Genomic DNA, 26,671 nt, shown 5'->3' with positions numbered 1-26,671 from the left:
TTCCCCCTCCTTCCTAAATCAAGAGCACTGAACTGCTTCCCAGCATCTAGGGATGGGACTAGCTTCCTTCCAGCAGGATAGAGCCAGTCATTCAGAGGCATTCTGGGGTCTGTGTAAATGGAAAAGAAGAGGAGGAAAGGGAAAGTCCTGCACCAGGCCTCATAGCCATCCTTTCCTATGTTACCAAAGTTTCTATTTTTTCCCAGAGCACCCCTGGGGTAAATAGAGTATCTTCCCCCAGAGTACCTTCCCCAGAATACTACAGGACTGGGTTTGCCATGTCCCCCTCTCTCCACCCACACACATTCTCTTATGATGGCTTGAGTATCCACAAAAGATTATTACAATACCTCTCTCTCAGACGTGACCAAGAGAAATTGTCATGATTGTCTAGGGTGGCCAAGGGAGGAACAGTAAATGAGTCTTGTTCCCCACTCAGCTCAAGTTTAAGTGCTGTTTCTTCCTGAGTGGGCTATACTATTCTAGAATGACTGAGCTAGAATAGCTCCTCCGTAAGAAACCTGTTTATTGAAACTACACTTAGAAATCCTACAGCCCCTCTTAAAGGTTAGGGGAGGGAGAAACGGTGCCTCTGATAATAGAACAGATGGTGGCCCCCTTTTCCCTCAAGCCCCTTTCCTAAATAGATTCAACAGGATCAATAAAACTGACACTGCGGCTGGGTGTGGTGGCTCACGCCTGTAATTCCAGCACTTTGGGAGGCTGAGGTGGGCAGATCGCTTGAGGTCAGGAATTTTCAAGACCAGCCTGGCCAACGTGGTGAAAACCCATCTCTACAAAAAATACAAAAAATTAGCCAGGCATGGTGGCAGGTGCCTGTAATCCCAGCTACTCTGGAGGGTAAGGCAGGAGAATCACTTGAACCTGGAAGGCGGAGGTTGCAGTGAACTGAGACCGCGCCACTGCACTCCAGCCTGGGTGACAGCATGAGACTGTATCTCAACAACAACAATAAACAAACAAACAAACAAACAAACAGGAAAAAACTGGAGTGGTCTGATGATGTCTTATAAAGGAGTATTAGTAGAGCATAGTTTGAGGGGATGGCTTGAACTGGGATGGCCAGAGCTGAGCAAGGACAAGACTGAGCTAATGAAAAGGTTAATCCTTCTGCCACTACTTCCATTCCTAGGTACCCTTAAAGTCTGAGTTTCTGTTGTGTCCACCTCAGGCTCTTCTGGGTGCTGGAGAATCCTGGACCAGCTCTCAGTTTGGATTGTCAATTGCAGGTGAGGGGCATGAAAATGGCAGAAGTGCAAAAGAAAGAAACCATCAGCTAGATTAGCATGCTTCAATTCATGGATCATTACTTTTATTTGCCTCAATTCTTCCCTGGTCCCTACATTACAGGGCTGCCAGAGTGCATGCCCTCTAACTGTACTGGCTAAGAAGTAAACAAATTCCTTTTTATCTTTTAGTTAAGACAAGGCTGCAATTTTTGAAAAGTAACATTTGCTAGGACACTAATGGATAAGAAAGTAACCAAAAAAGGTAACAAGAGAACACACAAACTAATGGGCTTACAATGTTCACATTTCTTATCCTGTATCAACTAAAGTTTAACCATAGTTGGCCGGGCCTGATGGCTCACACCTGTAATCCCAGCACTTAGGGAGGCCGAGGTGGGCAGATCACCTGAGGTCAGGAGTTTGAGACCAGCCTGACCAACATGGTGAAACCCTGTCTCTACTAAATAAAAATAAATTAACCCCATCTCTACTAAAATACAAAAATTAGCTGGGCATGGTGGCACACTCCTGTAATCCCAGCTACTTGGGAGGCTGAGGCTGGAGAATAGCTTGAACCCGGGAGGTGGAGGTTGCACTAAGCTGAGCCACTGCACTCCAGCCTGGATGACAGAGCAAAATTCCATCTCAAATAAATAAATAAAGCTTAACCATAGAGGAGGCCGGGTGCAGTGGTTCACGCCTGTAATCCCAGCACTTTGGGAAGCTGAGGCAGGTGGATCACCTGAGGTCAGGAGTTCGAGACCAGCTGGGCCAATATGGTGAAACCCTGTCTCCACTAAAAATACAAAAAATTAGACAGGCGTGGTAGCAGGCACCTGTAATCTCAGCTACTTGGAAGACTGAGGCAGGAGAATTGCTTGAACCCGGGAGGCGTAGGCTGCAGGGAGCCGAGAGAGTGCCATTGCACTCCAGTCTGGGCAACAAGAGTAAAACTCCGTTTCAAAAAAAAAAAAAAAAATCATAGAGGAAGTTATCTGGTTCAATGTATAGGGCACCTTAGCAAATCCTTTTTTGCCAGGGCAACCTTTCCCAATTCATGATAGGTCAGAGGTTAGACAAAGCTGCCTAGACCCGAACCTGAAGGTTGGTGCAAAAGTAATTGCGGTTTTTGCAATTAACGTTAACGGCAAAAAACCGCAATTACTTTTGCACCAGCCTAACAGATCTACTGAGTTTCACAGTACCTGGTGGAATCAGTTTCCCATACTGCTCTGAGTGCAGAGACCCTAGTGGGTGCCTTCTATCCTGGCACGTGCTGCTTGCCGGTTCTACAGTCACCCTGGCCCTTGGGTTTCCCCCACCCTCCTCCCACCCTTTTCAGGCCTCCGGAAAGAGAAGACCCCCAGTGAAACTCTACCCCTTCACATAGTTTTGATGACTTAGGACATGTGTTCGGACAAATACAAATAAACGTGCTTACGATTCTAATTAGAAAAAGACACTTAGAATTGAGACTGCTTCTGAAAATCTGATCCTGTGCTGGCAGTTCCTGTTGATATCAGCTAGTATTTCGTTTTAGTCCCCTAAAGTGGCCATGTGACCTTGATGGCAAACGCCATCTTTCTGCGGAGCACGCCTGCGCTGCATCAGGCTGCTCTGACGGCTCTCTCGCGCTCCGCCTTTTCCTATTTCAAAAGCTTTAGACCGCCCACCAAGACCCTTTTTCCGGTCGGAGAGGCCAGGTAGGCTCTCAGTTCATTTGCGGAGCAAACGTGATTGACACAATCTGCGTCTAATGAATGTTCGTCTGCTTCCCAGCTCGGATTACTAGTTCCGCTCCCTTTCCCAGCTTCTTTTTGATGACTCATCCCTCAAATTCTTCACACGCTCGCCTGATTCCCGCCCCTCCCGTCCTCTCTCGCCTCGTTCCCACTTGACGCCCACCCCCCACCTCCGCCGCCTTGCTCTAGGGAAATGGATTTGGTGAATCCTATCGAGGATCGTTTTTTACAGTGTATTTTGAACATATAGAAGCAAAAAGCACAATTTCCGCACAGGAAAGAGGAGGTTCATTTCCTTATAAGGAGCTTAACCCCTCATTGTTCTTTGAGCTTTCTCCCTTCCGCAAGATCGGGGTGGGGGCAGGGGCGGGAGAAACGACAGCGGGGCTTTTGCCTCTCGGTTTCCAGTTCAATTCCAGACCCCCCGCAGCTCTGAGTCCCTAGCAAAGGTCAGCTGCCTTGCCCCAACCGCCGGCCCCACCGAGAGAGGAGTCTGGGGAAGTACAATCCAGGGTTGAAGATTTACAAACATTTCTCCGGGTCTTGGGCATCTGCAGTGGGCACCTGCAGTGGGCACGTATGACAGTTTTGCCGGGGACTGCAAATGCAAAATTACAGCCCTAAAGAGGAAACAGACCTTCAGTCGTTACTAGGAGGAGGGGGAAAGGTAGGAGGAGTAAGAAAAGTAGGGAGCTGAGACTGAAATAACAAGCTGTTCTGGACCCAAACTCCTGAAATAGGCGAATGAATGGACTTCCACCTGCACAAGAAATCCTAGCTTTCCTGGATAGGGTCAAATGAAGCCAATAGAACATCCATAGTGGGAAGTTGGCAAGAGACTGGCTAAGTTTGCCCCCTTTGGGCTGCTGCTTGTAGTCTCATTTGCTTTTTGATGCTCACGCAACCATCACCACTTCTCTGCTGTGTGTCTTCATCCCACAGCTAAAGCATGTGATTGAAAACTTGCAGTTTGACCTAAGTTTAACACTGCCTTGTATAGAGCTTTGTGAATAATGGGTGCAGGATCAATTCCCCGGAGCCTGAGTATCATACCAAAGGCTAGAGACTCAGGGGCTTCCCAGTCTGCAAAGTGCTCTCAGACTCAGGCACATATTCTGAGAGAGCTTTTGCATTTTGGTATTGGATCTCCAGGAGAGGGGAGGAGTTTCCGATTGGGAAAACAAAGAAGGTGCTAAGAAATAGGTGGCCACCTTATTTTTCGATTCCCTCCTAGGCAGCCCTGCTGCTCTCCCTTTGGAGGCCCCTTGGCTAAGTCTCATCCAAAGTTCATTTGCATTGTCCAGCTTGCCCCTCTGGCCTCAGAGAGGAATGTAGCCAATGAACAGGAAAGAGGAGGCATGCTTTCTGTCCCTGCTGGGGTGAAGAGTAAGTGGAGACACAAATCCTACCCCCTCCCCAGCTTCTGCTTCCAGCGCCTCTCCTTCATCTTCATCACAAAACGTTTCTAAGGCATTTGTCTGTCCAATACTCCGTCCACATTAGTTTACACGCAGTCGTTGCCTTGACAATCAGAGACAACAAGAGCTGAGTGACACTGAAAATGCAGAAAGCGGCCAGTCATGGTGGCTCATGCCTGTAATCCCAGCACTTTAGGAGGCTGAGGCAGGCGGATTACTTGAGGTCAGGAGTTCCAGACCAGCCTGGTCAACATGGCGAAACCCTGTCTCTACTAAATTACAAAAATTAGCTGGGCATGATGGTGCATACCTGTAATGCCAGCTACTCAGAAGGCTGAGGCAGGAGAATCGCTTGGACCTGGGAGGCGGAGGTTGCAGTGAGCCAAGATTGCGCCGCTGCACTCAGTGAGACCCTGTCTCAAAAAAATAAAATAAAAAAAGAAAGAAAATGCAGAAAGCACATATATGCAGGGTGGGGAGAAGTAGGTTCATGTGTAAAATATGTAATCCACAAATGTTCACACCAGCCACACATCTGAGATCAGTGCAATTTCACGGGGAAGGAATCAGGATAAATGCATGTAACAGATGAAAAGTGGAAGTGGGCAATTGTGAGAGTTTTTGATTTATCTAGGCAGATTGGGACCAGGAAAGCTATTGGCTCTCAACTGCACAGGATTCCTAGAGGACATGGGATTGCAGAAATATCTGAGCGACAGAACCAAATGGTGATAAGGTACTTGCCTCCTGAGGTGGGAGTGGGATTAGCAAATGGAATAGACTTTGATCAGGAAATGGAATAACCAGCGACTGTTATTTCTTTTCCTCCTCCCCTCTCAACACACATTTGTTGAGTGCCAATTCTGTCATAGATACTGGAAACATAAAAACAATAATGATAGAAAATAGTTCTTGGATATTTACTTGGGTGCCAGCTACTATATTAAGCATGTTATCTTCTTTAAATCTCACAGTGACGTTCTGATGTAGGTATCATTATCATGCCCATTTTGCAGATGAGCCAGCTGTGGTTCAAAGAGATGAAATGACTTACCCCAAGACCACACAACTGGTTGTAAGTGAAAGAAGTGGGATTTGAATCTAGGAAATTAAAGTCTAGAGCCTGTGCATTTAATCAGTATGCTCTACCTTATCTTTTAGCAGGACAGTGATAGAAATTGGATTCCTTTGGTGACAGGGGATGCTAGAACAGGGAGGGTCAGGACTGTGAGAGCAGACAGATGGTCCAGGGTAAAGCAGATCCCAGAAGTAGAAGCAGAGCCTCAGCCAGCTATTTAGACAGGCAGGTAGAGCAAGCATCTGGGTAACCAGGATGCAGCAGAAGCCAGGAGGAAGCCCAGACAGGCAGGTGGTTGGCAGCCAGAGTGTCTGGCAGCCAGTGACAGAGGCCCTGCCATGGGGCCTGGGCTTCCAGGGAAGGATGCCAGGTGTCAAAAGGTCTGGCAAGAGCTAGACAAGCACTATCCCTGTGAAGATGAAGGTGCCAGACAGGGCACTAAGGTAGGATGCAGGAGCTGGGGGCACCAGAACAGATGCTTCAGGTAGGGGCTTCTGTACAACAAAGCAGGAAACAGTCTTATGAGAGCAGGGACCAGCTTCACTCATTCACCCTTCAATCTACTCTTTCAACAACATTTTTTGAGCTCTTGCCATGTTCCAAGTACTATGCTAGGCTCTGAAGTAACACACAGTCCGGCAGGGGAGCCAGACCTGTTTTACAGGTATCTCCAATACTGTGTGATAAGTTCTATATTAGAGGCACAGACAGTGTGGGGATGGGGGTGGGGAATACTAACTTAATCCTGACAGAGTTCTCAAATAATTGTTTTGGTTTTGTTTTTTTTTTTTTTTTTTTGGATGGAGTCTCGCTCTGTTGCCCAGGCTGGAGTGCAGTGGTGCAATCTCGGTTCACTGCAACCTTTGCCACCCAGGTTCAAGCGATTCTCCTTCCTCAGCCCCCTGAGTAGCTGGGATTACAGGCATGGGCCACCATGCCCAGCTAATTTTTGTATTTTTAGTAGAGACGGGGTTTCACCATGTTGTCCAGGCTGGTTTTGAACTCCTGGCCTCAAGTGATTCGCCCTCCTCAGCCTCCCAAAGTGCTGGGATTACAGCCATGAGCCACTGTGCCTGGCCCACAAAGAATATTAACTCTGAGCTGGGTCTTTAAAGAAGAGAAATTTTGGCCGAGCGCGGTGGCTCACACCTGTAATCCCAGCACTTTGAGAGGCCAAGGCAGGTGGATCACGAGGTCAGGAGATTGAGACCATCCTGGCTAACACAGTGAAGCCCCGTCTCTACTACAAATACAAAAAAATTAGCCGGGCGTGGTGACGGGCACCTGTAGTCCCAGCTATTTGGGAGGCTGAGGCAGCAGAATGGCGTGAACCCGGAAGGCGGAGCTTGCAGTGAGCCAAGATCATGCCACTGCAGTCCAGCCTGGGCGACAGAGGGAGACTCCATCTCAAAAAAAAAAAAAAAAGAAGAAGAAGAAGAGAAATTTTCCAGGCTCAGAGTGGTGGGGAGGATTTCAGACAGAGGGAATAAAGTTTTGAAAGAGTAAGGCACATTTCGGGGACAGTAAGCAATTCATACAGGACAGTGGGTACATGGTAGGGAGGGGTGGGGAACATGAATCTGAAGAAGACCTAAGGCAAAATTTTAAAGGCTTTTCTGAGAGCTGCTGAAGATCTTGGATACTCTCCCATAGGTAAAGGGGAGCCAGCTGTGGTCTTTATGTCAGCAAGTACCTGGATTACATTGGGGTGTTTTAGAAAGACCGAAAGGGATAGTACCCGGATGCACTGGAGGCAGGCAGATAACCCAAGAGGTTCTTGCAATTGTGCAGGCAAAAAAAAAAAAAAGAATGATAGGAGCGGCCAGGCGCAGTGGCTCACGCCTGTAATCCCAGCACTTTGGGAGGCCGAGGCAGGCAAATCACAAGGTCAAGAGATCGAAACCATCCTTGCCAACATGGTGAAACCCTACTTCTACTAAAAATACAAAAATTAGCTGGGCATGGTGGCGCATGCCTGGAGTCCCAGCTACTCGGAAGGCTGAGGCAGGAGAATCACTTGAACCCAGGAGGCAGAGGTTGCAGTGAGCCAAGATTGCGCCACTGCACTCTAGCCTGGCGACAGAGCCAGACTCAGTCTCAAAAAAAAAAAAAAAAAAAAAAAAAATGATAAGAGCTTGAACTAAGATAGTGACAGAGAAGATTAGTTTGGGAAAACATTTCTGAAGGAGAATTGACAAGGCTCAGTGATTGATGATGTCAGTGAGGGGGGAAAAGGAGTCATAAACAACTCAAAAAATTTTGTGCTTGAGAAACTGGGCCTGTGGTGACATCATTCACGTAGGGACTGGGAATCTAGGATGGGGAGCAGGTTTTACGGAGGGAGATAAGTGATTCAGTTTGGCATATGTTGAGTTGGAGGTACCCAGTGGTGTGCTGGAAGACATTTAACTACTGGCTCTAGATGGTGGGAAAAGCCTTGACGAACCAATTCCTGTGGTAAATACTCCCACCCCTAATTTCAAGCCACCCCTAATGTGACATCAATCACTCGAAAAATTCCTAAAATTTTAACAACTGGTCTCAGAGACCCATGGAAAGAACTATACCAGATACTTTGAGAGCACAGGCTTCTGATGGCATTGCTTAAATAACTTTGAGACTGTACCACTGGACTAAGTCGAGATTTCCAGAACTCCAGTGGAGAAGCCGATGGGGTCACAAAACTGCTAACCCAGTATCTTAACAGAAAAAGAATTAATTACATAGGACTGAATAAACTGATGAAAGATTATTATGGTTTTTATTTAGAATATTGCTGCTGGATTTAAGAAAGCCCTTTTCTCTTTTCAGTTATCTATAGTCATAACAACTAGTAGATTATACTTTTATTTATTTGTTTATTTTTATTTATTTGAGATGGAGTCTCGCTCTGTCGCCCAGGCTGGAGTGCAGTGGTGCAATCTCAGCTCACTGCAAGCTCCGCCTCCAGGGTTTACGCCATTCTCCTGCCTCAGCCTCCTAAGTAGCTGGGACTACAGGCGCCCACCACCACGCCCAGCTAATTTTTTTTTGTATTTTTAGTAGAGACGGGGTTTCACCGTGTTAGCCAGAATGGTCTTGATCTCCTGACCTCGTGATCCGCCCACCTCGGCCTCTCAAAGTGCTGGGATTACAGGCATGAGCCACCACACCCGGCCTATTTATTTATTCATGTATTTATTTTTGAGACGGAGTCTCACTCTGTCACCCAGGCTGGAGTGCAGTGGTGTGATCTTGGCTCACCGCAACCTCTGCCTCCCAGATACAAGTGATTCTCCTGCCTCAGCCTCCCTAGTAGCTGGGATCACAGGCGGTGCCACCACGCCTGGCTAACTTTTGTATTTTTTAGTAGAGATGGGGTTTTGCCATGTTGGCCAGACTGGTCTCGAACTCCTGACCTCAGGTAATCCACTCACCTCAGCCTCCCAAAGTGCTGGGATTACAGGCATGAGCCACCGTGCCCAGCTTTTATAAACAGAAATGAGATATTTATCTTCTCTCCCTGACTGATTCCTATGGAATTTGGGAACTCTTATTGAGTACTCTTATTTTCATGGCAATATAATTATCTGCATAAATTCAATAAGAATCTGTCCTCTTCTAACAGGACATAATTGAAAACATTGGTTCTATAACCGGGACTCTGACCGGAATGTCATATTCAAGAATAGTATGCATAGAATGAGATATGACCAAACAGTTTTAAGAAGCTAAGGTTGACTTTATGGACCAAATGCTTACAAAGCCCTCATGAGAAAACTGACCTGGTACCTGGCTTATAGGGATCCCAACCTTATTCTTGTTTACAAAACAAGCCTGGTCTCATTAGATTCAGTGTTATTCCCCGGGCATGATGGCTCATGCCTGTAATCCCAGCACTTTGAGAGGCTGAGGCGGGTGGATCATTTCCCCAGGTAAGACAAGGTCACTTCATGGCAGGCAGGCTCAAAAACCTTAGGATATTTATGGGACCTTGAGAAGAGAGGAATTCACCCAAATTTATAAGTACTGCAGGTAAAATCTGGTCACAAGTTCTTGGCTTGGCTTCCTAGCCTCCAGAAGGCTTTTAAAAATCTAATATGAAACTCCAGGCCAGGCACCGTGGCTCATTCCTGTGATCCCAGCACTGTAAGAGGCCAAGGTGAGTGGATTGCTTGAGCCCAGGAGTTTGAGACCAGCCTGGTCAACATGACAAAACCTCATCTCAACTAAAAATATAAAAAAATAGCCAGGGATGGTGGCATGCACCTGCAGTCCCAGCTACTAGGGAGGCTGAAGTGGGAGGATCACCTGAGGCCAGGAGGTCAAGGCTACAGTGAGCCGAGACTGCGCTGCTACACTGCAGCTGGGGCAACAGAGTGAGACCCTATCTCAAATAAAAAGAAAAGAAAAGAAAAAACTAGTATGAGTTTCCTTATTAAAAGTTACAGCAAAGCAAACTGAAAAAGTCCTATGTGGCCACATACCATTCTTCCTGCTCTTATGTAAATAATAACCCCAAGTTATTTTATTTATTTATTATTTATTTATTTATTTTGTTTATGTATTTATGTATTTATTTTGAGACGGAGTTTCGCTCTCGTTGCCCATGCTGGAGTGCAATGGCACGATCTCGGCTCACTGCAACCTCCGCCTCCCGGATTCAAGCGATTCTCCTACCTCAGCCTCCCGAGTGGCTGGAATTACAGGCATGCACCACCATGCTCGGCTAATTTTTTGTATTTTTAGTAGAGACAGGGTTTCTCCATGTTGGTCAGGCTGATTTCGAACTCCCGACCTCAGGTGATCCACCCGCCTCGGCCTCCCAAAGTGCTGGGATTACAGGCGTGAGTCACTGCACCTGGCCCATTTATTTATTTTTGAGACAGGGTCTCACTCTGTCACCTAGGCTGCAGTGCAGTGGCATGATCTTGGCTCATCGCCACCTCTGCTTCCTGGGTTCAAGCGATTCCCCTGCCTCAGCCTCCGGAGTAGCTGGGATTACAGGCATCTGCCACCACATCCAGCTAACTTTTGTATTTTTTAGTAGAAACGGGGTTCACCATGTTGGCTGGGCTGGTCTCAAACTCTTGACCTCAAGTGATCCACCTGCCTCAGCCTCCCAAAGTGCTGGGGTTACATGCATAAGCCACCATGCCCAAACAATAACACCAAATCTAATGAAACCAGACTTGTTGTGTAAACAAGAATAACCTTACTGGCCTGGGTGTGGTGGCTGGCTCATGCCTATAATGCCAGCACTTTGGGAGGCTGAGGCAGGTGGATTACCTGAGGTCAGGAGTTCGAGACCAGCCTGACCAACATGGAGAAATCCCATCTCTACTAAAAATACAACATTAGCTGGGCGTGGTGGTGCATGCCTGTAATCCCAGCTACTTGGTAGGCTGAGGCAGGACAATGGCTTGAACCTGGGAGGCGGAGGATGCGGTGAGCCGAGATTGCGCCATTGCACTCCAGCCTGGGCAACAAGAGTGAAACTCCATTTCAAAAAAAAAAGAATAATCTTACTCTGATTATTTTTTGTTTGTTTGTTTTTGTTTTTTGTTTTTGTTTTTGTTTTGAGACAAAAACAAAACGACCCTCTGTCACCCAGGCTGGAGTGCAGTGGCGCCATCTTGGCTCACTGAAAGCTCCACCTCCCAGGTTCACGCCATTCTCCTGCCTCAGCCTCCCAAGTAGCTAGGACTACAGGTGCCCGCCACCATGCCCAGCTAATTTTTTTTTTTTTTTGTATCTCTTAGTAGAGATGGGGTTTCACCATGTTAGCCAGGATGGTCTCAATCTCCTGACCTCGTGATCCGCCCACCTCAGCCTCCCAAAGTGCTGGGATTACAGGTGTGAGCCACTGCACCCGGCCTCTTTTTGTTTTTAATTGAGACAGAGTCTTGCTCTCTCACCTAGGCTGGAATACAGTGGCATGATCTCGGCTCACTGCAACCTCTGTCTCCCGGGTTCAAGCGATTCTCCTGCCTCAGTCTCCCGGGTAGCTGAGATTACAGGCACGTGCCACTATGCCTGGCTAATTTTTGTATTTTTAGTAGAGATGGAGTCTCACCATGTTAGCCAGGCTGGTCTCAAACTCCTGACCTCAGGTGATTCCCCTGCCTCCTCCCAAAGTGCTGGGATTACAGGCGTGAGCCACTGTGCCGGGCCTTGTTTGTTTGTTTGTTTTTAAACTCCCCTTCTGCACACTGATTTTGGTTGTCATTGATCAAAAAAGGGGGTGACTATAGAAAGAAATTTTATGTTTCAATAGAAAACTTTAGCACACCCTTGTGGGTTATTAGATTCTAGTCCTGTTCATTGTCTTTGAAATATTTTTCACCACTTGGCAATCTACATTTTACGTTTTACTTTGTTATCTACCTATAAGTTGGACTAGATTCTGCTGTCCTGTGCATTTTGTTAGTCCTCAACAAATTCTCAATTCTTCCAGTTTCCTTCAATATATAGCTATAACTCTCTAAATTGATCTTTCCAATTATTTTCCCACCCTCCTGACTTGGTGACACTGGGAACTAAAACCTGACTGCCTAGATCCTTACTGGGACTCTAGATTGTCTTGTAGCTGACTTTCTTTCTCCCCAGGATCTAAAGAAGCCCTACAAGTGAAAGCAAGACACCTTGATATAAAACTTCAAAAGAATTCGTCACCAAAGCCGATCATGTATGAACAACCTTCATGCCTGCTGCTGTGTGGGCCACTCAGGAAGTTCAGTGGAACTTCCATGCTCTTCCATGCTTCGCTCCAGGAAATAACCATGCAAACTGCAAATCAGAAAATCCCTTGGCTTGCCACTGCTGTCCTCACTCCACCATCTAAAGATGCTTCAAGCCCAGTGTATAGAAATCTTCTCAACTGGTTGTCCTCTGGACTCATGAATTTATAGTCTGCTCCAACCATCAGTCTTTTTTTTTTTTTCTTTTGTTTTCACAGAAACCACCCTCATTAAATACCTGATTGCAAATATCCTCTACTACCAAGTCTCAACACATGGTTCAGCTGGTCCTTAATGAACAAAAGGCTACTGAATAAGAAATGATTTTAAATTGTTCAGAGGAAAGAAGAATGTCACTTCTTGCCTTGAACAAGAGGAAGCACTGAAAAAGAATCTCTCATTGACCAAACTTTATTTAGGCTCCTCTGAGCTCTCTTTTTGACTAGGCCTCTACATTGGCCCTTGTCCTTCCTTGTCCTGCCCAGTCAAGTCTTAGCAGGGAATCCTGCTAAGTTATCCCCATCTCGTTAATATCTGATCAAATTATTCATTGCCCCACTTTTTGCTTTGTTTTGTTTTGTTTGGATGTTTTGTTTGTTTGTTTTGAGACGGAGTCTCGCTCTGTCACCCAGACTGGAAAACAATGACACGATTTTGGCTCACTGCAACCTCTGCCTCCTGGGTTCAAGCGATTCTCATGCCTCAGCCCCAGAAGTAGCTGGGATTACAGGCAACCGCCACTACGCCTGGCTAATTGTTGTACTTTTATTTTATTGTATTGTATTTATTTATGTATTTATTTATGTATTTATTTATTTATTTTTGAGACAGAGTCTTGCTCTGTCGCCCAGGCTAGAGTACAGTGGCATGATCTCGGCTCACTGCAACCTCCACCTCCCAGGTTCAAGCAATTCTCCTGCCTCAGCCTCCTGAGTAGCTAAGACTACAGGCGCCCGCCACCACGCCTGGTTAATTTTTTGTACTTTTAGTAGAGACAGGGTTTCACCCTATTGCCCAGGCTGGTCTCGAACTCCTGACCTTGTGATACGCCCGCCTCGGCCTCCCAAACTGCTGGGAATGCAGGCATGAGCCTTATTTTATTTATTTATTTATTTATTTATTTATTTTATTTTATTTTATTTTATTTGTGGAGACAGAGTCTCACTCTGTTGCCCAGGCTGGAGTGCAGTGGCACGATTTCAGCTCACTATAACCTCCGTCTCCCAGTTCAAGCGACTCTCCTGCCTCAGCCTCCCAAGTAGCTGGGATTACAGGCGACTGCCACTACGCCCGGCTACTATTTTTGTACTTTTAGTAGAGACGGGGTTTTGCCGTGTTGGCCACACAGGTCTCAAACTCCTGACATTGTGATCTGCCCACCTTGGCCTCCCAAAGTGCTGGGATTACAGGCATGAGCCACCGTGCCCGGCCATTCCCCTACTTTTGATCTCTAAATCCTTAGTCCTCCTCTTGATGTCTCCTCTCAATAATTGTCCATCCACTGACCCCTTACACCACTCCTCGGCTGTAAATAAATCCCCACGTGTCCTTACTGTATTTGTATTGTATTTGGAGTTGAACTCCACCTTTCTTCCCTATTGGAATAGAATAGTCTTTTCTTTCTTTCCTTCCTTCTTTCCTCCCTTCCTCCCTCCCTCCCTCCCTCCCTCCCTCCCTCCCTCCCTCTCTCTCTCTCTCTCTCTCTCTCTCTCTTTCTTTCTTTCTTTCTTTCTTTCTTTCTTTCTTTCTTTCTTTCTTTCTTTCTTTCTTTTCTAGAGACAGGGTCTCACTCTGTCACCAAGCTAGAGTGCAGTGATGTGATCATAGCTCACTGTAGCCTTGAGCTCCTGGGCCCAAGTGATCCTCCTGCCTCAGCCTCCCAAGTAGCTAGGACCACAACAGGCTAATTTTTTATTTTTTAATTTTTATCTATTTATTTCATTATTTATTTATTTATTCTGAGACGGAGTCTCGCCCTGTCGCCCAGTCTGGAGTCCAGTGGCGTGATCTTACCTCACTGCAACCTCTGCCTGCCAGGTTCAAGCAATTCTCCTGCCTCTGCCTCCCGAGTAGCTGGGACTACAGCTGCCCGCCACCATGCCCGGCTAATTTTTTGTATTTTTAGTAGAAACGGGGTTTCACCATGCCAGCCAGGCTGTTCTCAAACTCCTGACCTCGTGATCCACCCGCCTCGACCTCCCAAAGTGCTGGGATTACCAGGCATGAGCCACTGCTCCCAGCCTATTTTTAAATTTTTATTTGTTTTTCTTAATTTTTAAAGTATTGTGTAGAGATGAGGACTTGCTGTGTTGCCCACCCAACTACTCGGGAGGCTGAGGCAGAAGAATTGCTTGAACTTGGGAGGCAGAGGTTGCAGTGAGCCAAAATCGCAACACTGTACTCCAGCCTGGGTGACAGAGTGAGACTCCAGCTCAAAAAAAAAAAAAAAAAAAAAAAGGCCGGGTGCGGTGGCTCACACCTGTAATTCCAGCACTTTGGGAGGCTGAGGCGGGCGGATCACGAGGTCAGGAGATCAAGACCATCCTGGCTAACATGGTGAAACACCGTCTCTACTGAAAATACAAAAAAAATTAGCCGGGCGTGGTGGTGGGCGCCTGTAGTCCCAGCTACTCAGGAGGCTGAGGCAGGAGAATGGCGTGAACCCGAGAGGTGGAGCTTGCAGTGAGCCGAGAGCATGCCACTGCACTCCAGCCTGGGCAACAAAGCGAGACTCCATCTCAAAAAAAAAAAAAAAATTAACAATTGGCTGCCAGTATAAGCTGACTTCAGCACATCAGTAGAGGTGCCTGAGGAACATCCAAGAGATGTTTACAAGAGCACTGGAAACACAGATCTAGAGCTAGCAAGTTTGGGGCTGCTCTGCCTTTATCCTCATCCTTGCCCCACCCCAGCTGTTCCTGCCTATGATGAGCTGATGAGTCCAGCTGATGAGCCTGCCCACGCACCTGTACTCTGAGGCTATGCTCCCCTCAGCCTTGCCTTCGAGTCCAGCAGGTCAGGATGAGGAATCTGTCCCCCGCATACCAACTGGATTGGTAATTTAACCTTTTTCACAATTAAATGCAAGAGTGTCTTGCTAGACTCTCCCAGGACACAGTTTAGCTTAGTTCTCACCTGAATATTCTGGCAAAATTTCCCAAACTTTAGTTATTCAAGTATCACATTCACAATTTTTGCTCTATTTGCGTGACTACTTGTACTATTATTTACTTAACATTTTTCTTTAAATTGCCTTTAAATCAACTCCTTCCCTCTTTTTGTAATATTGCCTCTTCCGAAGCAACAATAATCTAACTCACCCTAAAAAAAATCCATGAGGAGTATGTCACACTAGAGACCAACATTCTTTCTCTCAAGAAATTCAACACAGTCATCTTGAGACAGATTTCTGTTTCTTTCTTTTTCCTTTTTTGTTTTTGAGATGGAGTCTCGCCCTGTTGCCCAGGCTGGAGTACAGTGGCACGATCTCTACTCACTGCAAGCTCCGCCTCCCAGGTTCACACCATTCTCCTGCCTCAGCCTCCCAAGTAGCTGGGACTACAGGCGCCCACCACCACATCCAGCTAATTTTTTATATTGTTTAGTAGAGATGGGGTTTCACCATGCTAGCCAGGATGGTCTCCATCTCCTGACCTGATCCGCCATTCGCGACCTCCTAAAGTGCTGGGATTACAGGCGTGAGCCACCATACCCAGCCCTTTATTTTTTCCTTTCTTTCTTTTTTGAGATGGAGTCTCGCTCAGTCACCCAGGCTGGAGTGCAGTGGCGTGATCTTGGCTCACTTCAACCTCTGCCTCCCAGATTCAAGCGATTATCTTGCTTCCACCTCCCACTTAGCTGGGATTACAGGCGTGTGCCACCATACTGGCTAATTTTGTATTTTTAGTAGAAACAGGGTTTCATCGTGTTGGTCAGGCTGGTCTCGAACTCCTGACCTCAAGTGATCCACCTGCCTTGGCCTCCCAAAGTGCTGGGATTACAGGCGCGAGCCACCGCACCCGGCCTTCTTTTCTTTTCTTTTCTTTTCTTTTTTCTTTTTTGCTTTTCTTTTTTTGAGACGGAGTCTCACTCTGTGGCCAAGCTGGAGTGCTGGAGTGCAGTGGCATGATCTTAGCTCACTGCAACCTCCACCTTCCGGGTCCAAAGGGATTCTCCTGCCTCAGCCTCCCAAGTAGCTGGGACTACAGGCGTACGACAACATGCGCAGCTAATTTTTGTATTTTTAGTAGAGACGGGGTTTCACCATGTTGGCCAGGATGGTCTCGATCTCCTGACCTCGTGTTCCACCCACCTCGGCCTCCCAAAGTGCTGCGATTACAGGCGTGAGCCATCACGCCCGGCCTGTTTTCTTTTTTTTTGAGATAGGGTATCGTCCTGTCACCCCTGCTACAGTGTAGTGGTGCAATCTCGGCTCACTGCAGCCTCGACCTCCCAGACTCAGATGATCCTCCCACCTCAGCCTCCCTAGTAGCTGGGACTACAGGTGCATGCCACCACGCCTGGCTAATTTTTTACATTTTTGGTAGAGATGAGGTTCTGTCATGTTGCCCAGGCTGGTCTCAAACTCCTGGGCTCAAACAATCCTCTCACCTTGGCCTCCCACAGTGCTGGGATCATAGGCATGAGTCACAGTGCCCAGCCTGGAATCTCATATCAGATTTTTAAAAGCCTTCTGGAGGTTAGGAATCAAGTCAAGAACTTGAGACCAGATTTCACCTGTGGTATCTATAAATTTGGGTGAATTCCTCTCTTCTCAAGGTTCCATAAATATCTTAAGGTTTCTGCCAAGAAGTGACCTTGTGACTTACCTGGGCAAGTAATCCGCCTGCCTCAGCCTCCCAAAGTGCTGGGATTACAGGCATGAGCCACCGCACGCCTGGGCAATAACACTGACTAATGAGACCAGGCTTGTTTTGTAAACAAGAATAAGGCTGGGATCCCTGTAAGCAAGGTACCGGGCCAGTTTTCTCACGAGGGCTTTTTTAGCATTTGGTCCATAAAGTCAACCTTAGCTCCTTAAAACTATTTGGTCATACCTCATTCTCTGTCTCAAAAAAAAAAAAAAAAAAAAAAGGAACAGGATGTGGTCATCACCCCCAAGGTCTCATAGTGTAGTAAGAGACAGACATCGAGATCCAGGAGCACAAGAAGGGAAGATAATTTCTATCAGAAGAAGGGGTTGGGAATCTGAGAAGTCTTCACGGAGGAGATGACATTAGAGTTGGGATTTGAATGATGAGGAGAAGTTATCCCAGTGAAGAGTGGGGAGGGCATTCCAGGTAGAGGGACACATGAGCAAAGGCATTCAGATGTAAATGTCTGTGACATGGTGGGGGATGACTAACAGTTCAGTGCAGCTAAACTGCAGGCTGCTAGGGGCTAGACTGTGAAGGGACTCCTTTAGCCATGTTCAGGAGTTTGGACTTTATTCTGTAATCTAGATAATGGGAGCCTTCAGAGATTTTTTTAAGCTGGATTGATCACATGTCCGGAATTGGAAGGGTAAAATTGCAAGTGGCGAGACCATTTGAGACACTTTCATAATTGTCTGAGCAGGAGGGGATGAGGGCCTGTTCTAAGCCAGTGAAAAAATGCTGGGGGAGAGTGAAGTAGAAGTAGAAATAGAGAAGTAAGGGAGGTGATCTGATTTAGGAAATAAAGATAATGACTTGATTTTTAGATCGATTATAGCGAAACTATTAAGCTCTCAGGCTGTGGAATCAGGAAGAATCTTGACTACATGACACCCCAGTTATGTGACCTTGGACATTATTTAACATCTCTGGGCTGGGTGCTGTGGCTCATGCCTGTAATCCCAGCATTCTGGGAGGCCGAGGCGGGAGGATCACTTGAGCCCAGGAGTTCGAGACCAGCCATAGGTAACATGGTGAAACCCCACCTTTACAAACAATAGAAAAATTAGCCATGCATGGTGGCAGGCACCTGTAGTCCCAGCTACTCAGAAGGCTAAGATGGGTGGATCACTTGAGTCCTGGAGACGGAGGTTGCAGTGAGCCAAGCTTACGCCACTGCACTCCAGCCTGGGCAACAGAGCAAGACTCTGTTTCGAAAAAAGAAAAAATCTCTGACCCTCAGCTTCCTCATCGACAAAGTGGGGATAATAAAATACCTACCTTGTAGGATTGTTATAGGATGTAAAGGAGATAACATATGTGATATGATTAGTACAGGACTCACAATTAAGTACTGAGTGTTAGCTATTATCATTAGTATTAATTTTACTGCAAGCTAAATTTAATAATTTAAATAATACTATTTAATTTAATACTATTTAAATTTAAATCATACTATTATCATTAGTATTACTAATTTTACTGCAAGCTCAATTTCAGTGACTGGTGGAAACGTCCAATAGACAGTTGGAAATGTGAACTGAGGTGCGAAAGGAAGGTGTGAACCAGAGATTTCTGATCCACCTTGTAGAGATAACAGTTGCTATAGGAGTGTGACTAAGTATCTGTGGAGGGCAGAGAATGAAAAATTTTTTTTTTTTTTTTGAAGCGGAGTTTTGCTCTTGTTGCCCAGGCCGGAGTGCAATGGTACGATCTCGGCTCACCGAAACCTCCACCTCCCAGGTTAAAGTGGTTCTCCTGCCTCAGCCTCCCAAGTAGCTAGGATTACAGGCATGCACCACCATGCCCGGCTAATTTTGTATTTTTAGTAGAGATGGGGTTTCTCCATGTTAGTCAGGCTGATCTCAAACTCCCAACCTCAGGTGCTCCGCTCGCCTTGGCCTCCCCAAGTGCTAGGATTACAGTCGTGAGCCACCACGCCCGGCCAGAGAACGGAATTTTACAGAATGTTCACATTTAGAGATGGTAGGAGAAAGGTCATAGAAAATTAGTGGCTTGAGAGGGAGGGGTCCTTACCTTGGAGAGGATCTTTAAATTGCTAATCAGTGGCTTCATTTAAGTCCTCAGTCTCTGATGCCTCTGCAGCATTGGATGCAAGTGACCTCTTCAAGCCTCCTTTCAGAATCTCTCTTCAGTTTCCATGGTGTTCTGTACACTTCGATCTTCTGTGATTATGCATAGATGTCACAGCTGAGAGCCTTATAGAGCTTACTTACTCCAGCCCCCTCATTTTACAAATGAGGAGACTAAAGAGTCAGAAAATGGAAGTAGCTTGTTCAAGGCTCGCAGTCAGTTGTTCCTTCCTTGTCTTCCCCCCCACCAGCTTCTCTCACTTCCCATGGTTCTTCGCTCTTTGCTCTCATATACTCATTTCCTCTTTTGATAAACTCATCTGTCTGCATAGCTTCTAGTGTTGCTTTCAGGCTTTTGGTTGCCAAATCGAAATCTCTCCCACCCTTGCCTCTCTTCAGAGCTGCTATCCCACCCTTTGTACAGTCAGCTAGATGTTCCACTAACACCTCACACCCAGCATGTCTGCACATCATCTTTCCCCATACAACTAGCTTCCCTCTTTGACTCCACTATCCTATTAATGGCACCTCCACTTTCCTAGTTAATCCTTTACCAAGTCTGGTAAGTTAGTCCTACATAAAGCCCCATGCGGTATAGTCGTTAAGCACATTCCAGCTGTAGGAAACCTTAAAGGTATTTATTTCTCCCAGCTTCGCCTTTTCCTTTCTCTTTCTTTCTTTTTCCTTCTTTTTTTTTTTTTTTTTCTGAGACGGAATTTTGCTCTCGTTGCCCAGGCTGGAGTGCAATGGCGCGATCTTGGCACACCGCAACCTCTGCCTCCCAGGTTCAAGCAATTTTTCGGCCTCAGCCTCCTGAGTAGCTGGGATTACAGGTGCGTGCCACTACACCTGGCTAATTTTTGTATTTTTAGTAGAGATGGGGTTTCGCCATGTTGGCCAGGCTGGTCTTAAACTCCTGACCTCAGGTGATCCACGTGCCTCGGTCTCCCAAAGTGCTGGGATTACAGGCATGAGCCACCATGCCGGGCCAGCTTCGCCTTTTTTGAAAGAAAAAATTGAGTCTGTGGGAGGCAAGGCAATACAGCCTGTGAATAGAAGTCAAGACTAGAACCCAGGGGGCCAGACGTAGTGGCTCACGCCTGTAATCCCAACACTTTGGGAGGCCGAGGTGGGCAGATCACCTGAGGTCAAGAGTTCAAGACTAGCCTGGCCAACATGGCAAAACCCTGTCTCTACTAAAAATACAAAAATTAGCCGGGCATGGTGGTGGGCGCCTGTAGTCCCAGCTACTTAAGAGGCAGAGGCAGGAGAATTGCTTGAACCTGGGAGGTGGAGGTTGCAGTGAGCGGAGGTCACGCCACTGCACTCCAGCCTGGCCGACAGAGTGAGACTCTGTCTCAAAAAACAAAAAAAAAGACTAGAACTCAGGGATATTGGAAACCCCGTCCAATGTACTTTGTACCACACCACATTGCCTCTTGCAATCTTATTAGATTTGTCACTTCCTTTTCATCATTATTGCCACCTCCCTAGATTAAACCTTCATAATCTCATGCCTAGATTGTTGACATGGCCTCCTACCTACCTTTGCAGCCTCTAGCCTACCTAGTCCCCAGTGCATCCTGCCACGTTAATCGCCCTAAAGCATTGTTTCCACCTTGTCTTTCTCACTGAAAAGCTTTTAGTGGTTCCTCACTGCCTACAAAATAAAAAATAAAATTCAAATTTCCAAGCCAGGCACTAAAACTCCTCCAAAATCTGGTGCCAGCCCACCTTTCCATGCCTCATTACCCACATTACCCTTTTATACCCTATGGCCCAGCCATATCCAATACCCTGTGTTCCTTGAACAGCTTATACACTTTCATGCCCTGTTGCCTTTTTACACGCTGTCCTCTCAACTTCAAGCGTTCTTCCTTTGATTTTCTCCTGATCCAATGTCTACTACTCACCTTCCAAGGCCCAACTCAAACGTCCTAGTGCACGAAATTATTTCAGATTCCCCTAGTCAGAATTAATCTCTGTGAAAACATGTGTGACAAGACTTCCTGTCATAGGTGTTCAGTAAATGTGACTTCCCATCCCCCTTCCCCTTTTCACCTGTGTTCCCATAACATATTGCTAATACCTCTGTTTAACACTGATTTCACTTACCTTGTAGTAGAGCTACTTATTTAAACAACCAGTGAGACTCATCTCATTCATTTTGCATCCTCCACAGCCCCTAACAGAGTTCCTGGTACACGATAGGTACCAGGAACTTAACAAATATTTATTGAAATGAAATCTGTGGTGCCAAGTTTCATTAGTAATTCAGCAATACCCACTCCTGTTTCTGAACATGAAGTGATATGTTGAGAGAAGAGAATCTGGGAAACCTTGTTGGAAAATCGCCAACAATTTGCTTCAGAGCAGCCTCAGTAACTTTCAACCTGACTGTTTGCTTGAGGATGATGAGGTATGAGGTAGGAAGGGTGACAACTCAAATAAGGTTCTTGTCCACGCATTCTTTTTTTTTTTTTTTTGAGACAGAGTTTCTCTCTTATTGCCCAGACTAGAGTGCAATGGTGCGATCTCAGCTCACGACAACCTCCACCTCCCTGGTTCAAGTGACTCTCTTGCCTCAGCCTCCCGAGTAGCTAAAATTACAGGCATGTGCCACCACGCCCAGCTAATTTTGTATTTTTAGTAGAGATGAGGTTTCTCCATGTTGGTCAGGCTGGTCTCAAACTCCCGACCTCAGGTGATCCACCCGCCTTGGCCTCCCAAATGCTGGGATTACAGGCGTGAGCCACCAAGCCTGGCCTGTCCACGCTTGCTTGCTTGCTTGCTTGCTTGCTTGCTTTTTTATTTATTTATTTTTTTGAGACAGAGTCTCACTCTGTCAGCCAGGCTGGAGTTCAGTGGCGTGATCTCAGCTCACTGCAACCTCTATCTCCCAGGCTTAAGCAATTCTCCTGCCTCAGCCTCCCAAGTAGCTGGGATTACAGGCGTGTGCCACCACACCCGGCTAATTTTTGTATTTTTAGTAGAGACGGGGTTTCACCATGTTAGCCAAGCTGGTCTCGAACTCCTAACCTCAGGTAATCTGCCCGCCTCAGCCTCCCAAAGTGATGGGATTACAGGCGTGAGCCACCAAGCGTGGCCTGTCCATGCATTCTTTAAAATCAGCTGAGGTCCAGCTGAGCACAGTGGCTTACGCCTGTAATATCAGCATTTTGGGAGGCCAAGACAGGAGGAACATGAGGCCAGGAGACCGAGATCATCCTGGCCAACATAGTGAAACCACGTCTCTACTAAAAATACAAGAATTAGCTGGGCATGGTGGTGCGTGCCTGTACGGGAGGCTGAGGCAGGAGAATCACTTGAATCTGGAAGGCAGAGGTTGCAGTGAGCTGAGATTGTGCCACTGCACTCCAGCCTGGCGACAGAGTGAGACTCTGTCTCAAAATAAATAGATAAATAAAATAAAATAAAATAAAATCAGCCTTAAGTCAATGCAGGCCCATCATCCCAAGCCAGTGGGTTACAAGTAGCTGGAGAGAGCAGTGACTGGTGCTGAAGAAGTGAGGAAGTGGAAGCAGAAGCTCCTTGGAGCCATTCAGAAAAAGAGGCTACCATGATCCAGAAGTCAATCTTTCCCTGGAAAGGAATTATTGACCTTGGAAGAGTGGGTAACCATGATGGATGATGCAGGCCAAGTAGGTTGGCATGTGTGACACACCTTTATGGTCTCTCCAGGCCATACTGGACACAGCTTTTATAATAGCTAAGGCTGCTGTGCAGATCATTCCAATTCTGGAAGTGCTGCCTGAAATGTGGCCAAGATAAAAAGATGACTGGATTCTCATGCTGACAGCTGAAGGACAGCTTGAAGGCCTCAAGTCATTTCTTTGTTGATCACCTTCATTCATTCATTCATTCAGTCAGTCAGTCAATCATCATCAAACATATTCTAAACACCTACTATGTGCGAGGCACATAGGTGCTAATACAAAGATGAATGGTTCCCTGTCCTTAAAACGTATTTTGTCTAGGCCAGGTGCGGGAGCTCATTTCTGTAATCCTAGCACTTTGGGAGGCTGAGGCAGATGGATCATTTGAGGTCAGGAGTTTGAGACCAGCCTGGCCAACGTGTTGAAACCCTGTCTCTACTAAAAATACAAAAATTAGCCGGGTTTGCTGGCACATGCCTGTAATTCCAGCTACAGGGGAGGACGCTGAGGCAGAATTGCTTGAGCCCAGGAGGTGGAGGTGGCAGTGAGCCAAGATTGCGCCACTGCACTCCAGCCTGAGTGACAGAGCCAGATCCTGTCAGAAGAAAGAAAGAAAGAAAAAAAGAAGGAAGGGAAGGGAAGGGGAAGGGGAAAGGGAAGGGAAAAGAAAGAGAAAAAGAAAAAGAAAAAGAAAAGCCGGGCACGGTGGCTCATGCCTGTAATCCCAGCACTTTGGGAAGCCGAGGCAGGTGAATCACCTCAGATCAGGAGTTTGAGAGCAGCCTGGCCAACACACTGAAATCCCGTCTCTACTAAAAATACAAAAATTAGCCGGGTGTGTTGGTGCGCACCTGTAATCCCAGCTACTTGGGAGGCTGAGGCAGGAGAATCACTTGAGCCCAGGAGGCGGAGGTTGCAATGAGCCGAGATGGCACCAGTGCACTCCAGCCTGGGCAACAGAGCAAGACTCTGTCTCAAAATAATAATAATGTCTCATGTGATGACAATTTTATTTTAAAAGCATATATATATATATATATATATTTCTTATTGAAAAATGAATTTAAGGGGCTGGGCACAGTGGCTAACTTCTGTAATCCCCAGCAATTTGGGAGGTCAAGGTGGAAGGATTACTTGAGCCCAGGAATTTGAGACCAGCCTGGGCAACAAGGTGAGACCCTTCCTCTACAAAAAATTAAAAAATTACCGGGATATGGTGGTGCATGCCTGTGGTCTCAGGTACTCAGGAGGCTGAGATAGGAGGATCACTTAAACCAGGGAGGTTGAGGCTGTAGTGAGCTGTGAGCTGTGATCGTGCCACTGCACTCCAGGGGACAGAACGAGATTGTCTCAAAAAAAAAAAAAAAGAAAAAAGAAAAATGACTTTAAGGTTTCACATCTGTTAGTAATGTTTTTTGTTTTTTGGGGATTTTTTTTTTTTTTTTTTTTTGAGATGAGGTCTCGCTCTCTCTCTCAGGCTAGAGTGCAGTGGCGTGATCTTAGCTCACTGCAACCTCTGCCTCCTGGGTTCAAGCAATTCTTTTTCTTTTTCTTTTTTTCTTTTTCTTTTTTTTTTTTTGAGACAGTGTCTCGCTCTGTAGTCCAGGCTGGAGTGCAGTGGCATGATCTCGGCTCACTACAAGCCCCACCTCCCGGGTTCATTCCATTCTCTTGCCTCAGCCTCCCGAGTAACTGGGACTACAGGCGCTTGCCACCACGCCCAGCTAATTTTTTTTATTTTTATTTTTAGTAGAGACGGGGGTTTCACCGTGTTAGCCAGGATGGTCTCGATCTCCTGACCTCATGATCTGCCCGCCTCGGCCTCCCAAAGTGCCGGGATTACAGGCGTGAACCACTGCGCCCAGTCACTCAAGCGATTCTTGCGCCTCAGCCTCCAGAGTAGCTTGGATTACATGCATGCACCACCATGCCCGGCTAATTTCTGTACTTTTAGTGGAGACAGGGTTTCATCATGTTGGCCAGGCTGGTCTCAAACTCCTGACCTCAAGCGATCTGCCTGCCTCGGCCTCCCAAAGTGCAGGGATTACAGGCTTGAGCCACTGTGCCTGGTGACTATTTTTATTTTCACCCTTACCCTTATGATTTTGTTTTTTCTTTTTTTTTTTTTTTTTTTCCTTGTTTTTTTTCTTCTGAGACAGAGTCTCACTCTGTTGCCCAGGCTGGAGTGCAGTGGCACAATCTTAGCTCACTGCAACCTCCACCTCCTGGGTTCAAGCAATTCTCCTGCCTCAGCCTCCAGAGTAGCTAGAATTACAGGTGCATGCCACCACACCCAGCTAATTTTTCTATTTTTAGTAGAGATGGGGGTTTCACCATGTTGGCCAGGCTGGTCTCGAACCCCTAACCTCAGGTGATCTGCCTGCCTCAGCCTCCCAAAGTGCTGGGATTACAGGCATGAGCCACCATGCCTGGCTGATTTTCCTTTTTTAATTTTCAGTTTCTTATTTTATTATAAACCATTATTTCTTCTTTATTTTCTTTATGTTTTAACTTTTAAGTTCAGGAGTACATGTGCAGGTTGTTACACAGGTAAACTTGTGTTATGGGGGTTTACTGTACACATTAAACCTAGTACCCATTCGTTATTGTTCCTGATCCTTCCCCTCCTCCCACTCTCCGCCCTCCAATAGGCCCCAGTATGTGTTTTTCCCCTCTCTGTGTCCATATGATTTTCTTTGTACTTCTCAGTTTTTCTGTAAAGAACAGGCATTACAGCCGGGCATGGTGGCTCACGCCTGTAATCCCAGCACTTTGGGAGGCCGAGGCAGGTGGATTGCTTGAGCTGAGGAGTTCGAGACCAGCCTGAGCAACACAGTGAAACCCTGTCTCTACCAAAATACAAAAACTTAGCCGGTCGTGGTGGCGTGTGCCTGTAGTCTCAGCTACTTGGGAGGCTGAGGCAGGAGAACTGCTAGAACCCAGGAGGCGGAGGTTGCAGTGAGCCGAGATCTCGTCACTGCACTCCAGACTGGATGACAGGGTGAGACTCCGTCTCTGGGGGGTAAAAAAAAAAGGAGAAAAATAAAAGGATGAAATGTTTGATGAAGGTGGGAGTGGTCAACTGTATCAAACACCTCAAAGAAGTGCAGTGAGGCTAGTCCTGAAGGGTGTCCATTGCATTTAGCAACAAGGTGACCTTGGCAAAAACCATTTAAATGAAATGGGGAGTGGTGGAGGAAGCCAGGTTGGAGGGGAATTGAAGAGTAAATAGGAAACGAAGAAGTGTAGACAGCAAATATAGAGTTGTCATTGAGGCCAGGTGCAGTGGCTCATGCCTGTAATCCCAGAATTGTGGAAGGCCGAGATGGGAAGATCACCTGAGGTCAGGAGTTCGAGACAAGCCTGGTCAACATGGCAAAACCCCATCTCTACTAAAAATTTAAAAATAAAATTTAAATTAGCGAAGCGGGTGGGGCGCAGTGGCTCACGCCTGTAATCCCAGCACTTTGGGAGGCCGAGGCGGGTGGATCACAAGGTCAGTAGATCGAGACCATCCTGGCTAATATGGTGAAAACCCGTCTCTACTAAAAAAAATACCAAAAAAATTAGCTGGGTGTGGTGGCAGACGCCTGTAGTCCCAGCTACTCGGGAGGCTGAAGCAGGAGAATGGCGTGAACCTGGGAGGCGGAACGTGCAGTGAGCCAAGATCGCGCCACTGCACTCCAGCCCAGGAGACAGAGCGAGACTCGTCTCAAAAAAAAAAAAAAAAAATTATCCAGGCATGGTGGTGGGCGCCTGTAGTCCCAGCTACTTGGGAGGCTGAGGCAGGAGAATCACTTGAACCCAAGAGGCAGAGGTT

General features: G+C 46.7%; 1 long non-coding RNA gene across 2 annotated transcripts in view; it reads right to left on the bottom strand.

The window, feature by feature from the left end:
- The window catches only part of LOC139360587 (uncharacterized), a 38,798-nt gene extending 19,274 nt beyond the window's left edge, over positions 1-19,524 (bottom strand). Inside the window, exons 1-2 of one of the 2 annotated variants that reach the window (XR_011618075.1) lie at positions 19,119-19,524; positions 4,721-4,823 (exon numbers count right to left, since the gene is read on the bottom strand). This is a non-coding gene — a long non-coding RNA (uncharacterized lncRNA). The remainder of the gene's footprint in view (positions 1-4,720; positions 4,824-19,118) is intronic. The other variant, XR_011618076.1, reaches the window with a different exon arrangement.
- Positions 19,525-26,671: the final 7,147 nt, after the last annotated feature.

The sequence above is a fragment of the Macaca nemestrina genome, chromosome X (assembly GCF_043159975.1).
Source record: "Macaca nemestrina isolate mMacNem1 chromosome X, mMacNem.hap1, whole genome shotgun sequence".
Classification (NCBI taxonomy): domain Eukaryota; kingdom Metazoa; phylum Chordata; class Mammalia; order Primates; family Cercopithecidae; genus Macaca; species Macaca nemestrina.
The sequence above is the reverse complement of the archived record's forward strand: the minus strand, read 5'-3'. Positions and strand labels throughout refer to the sequence as shown.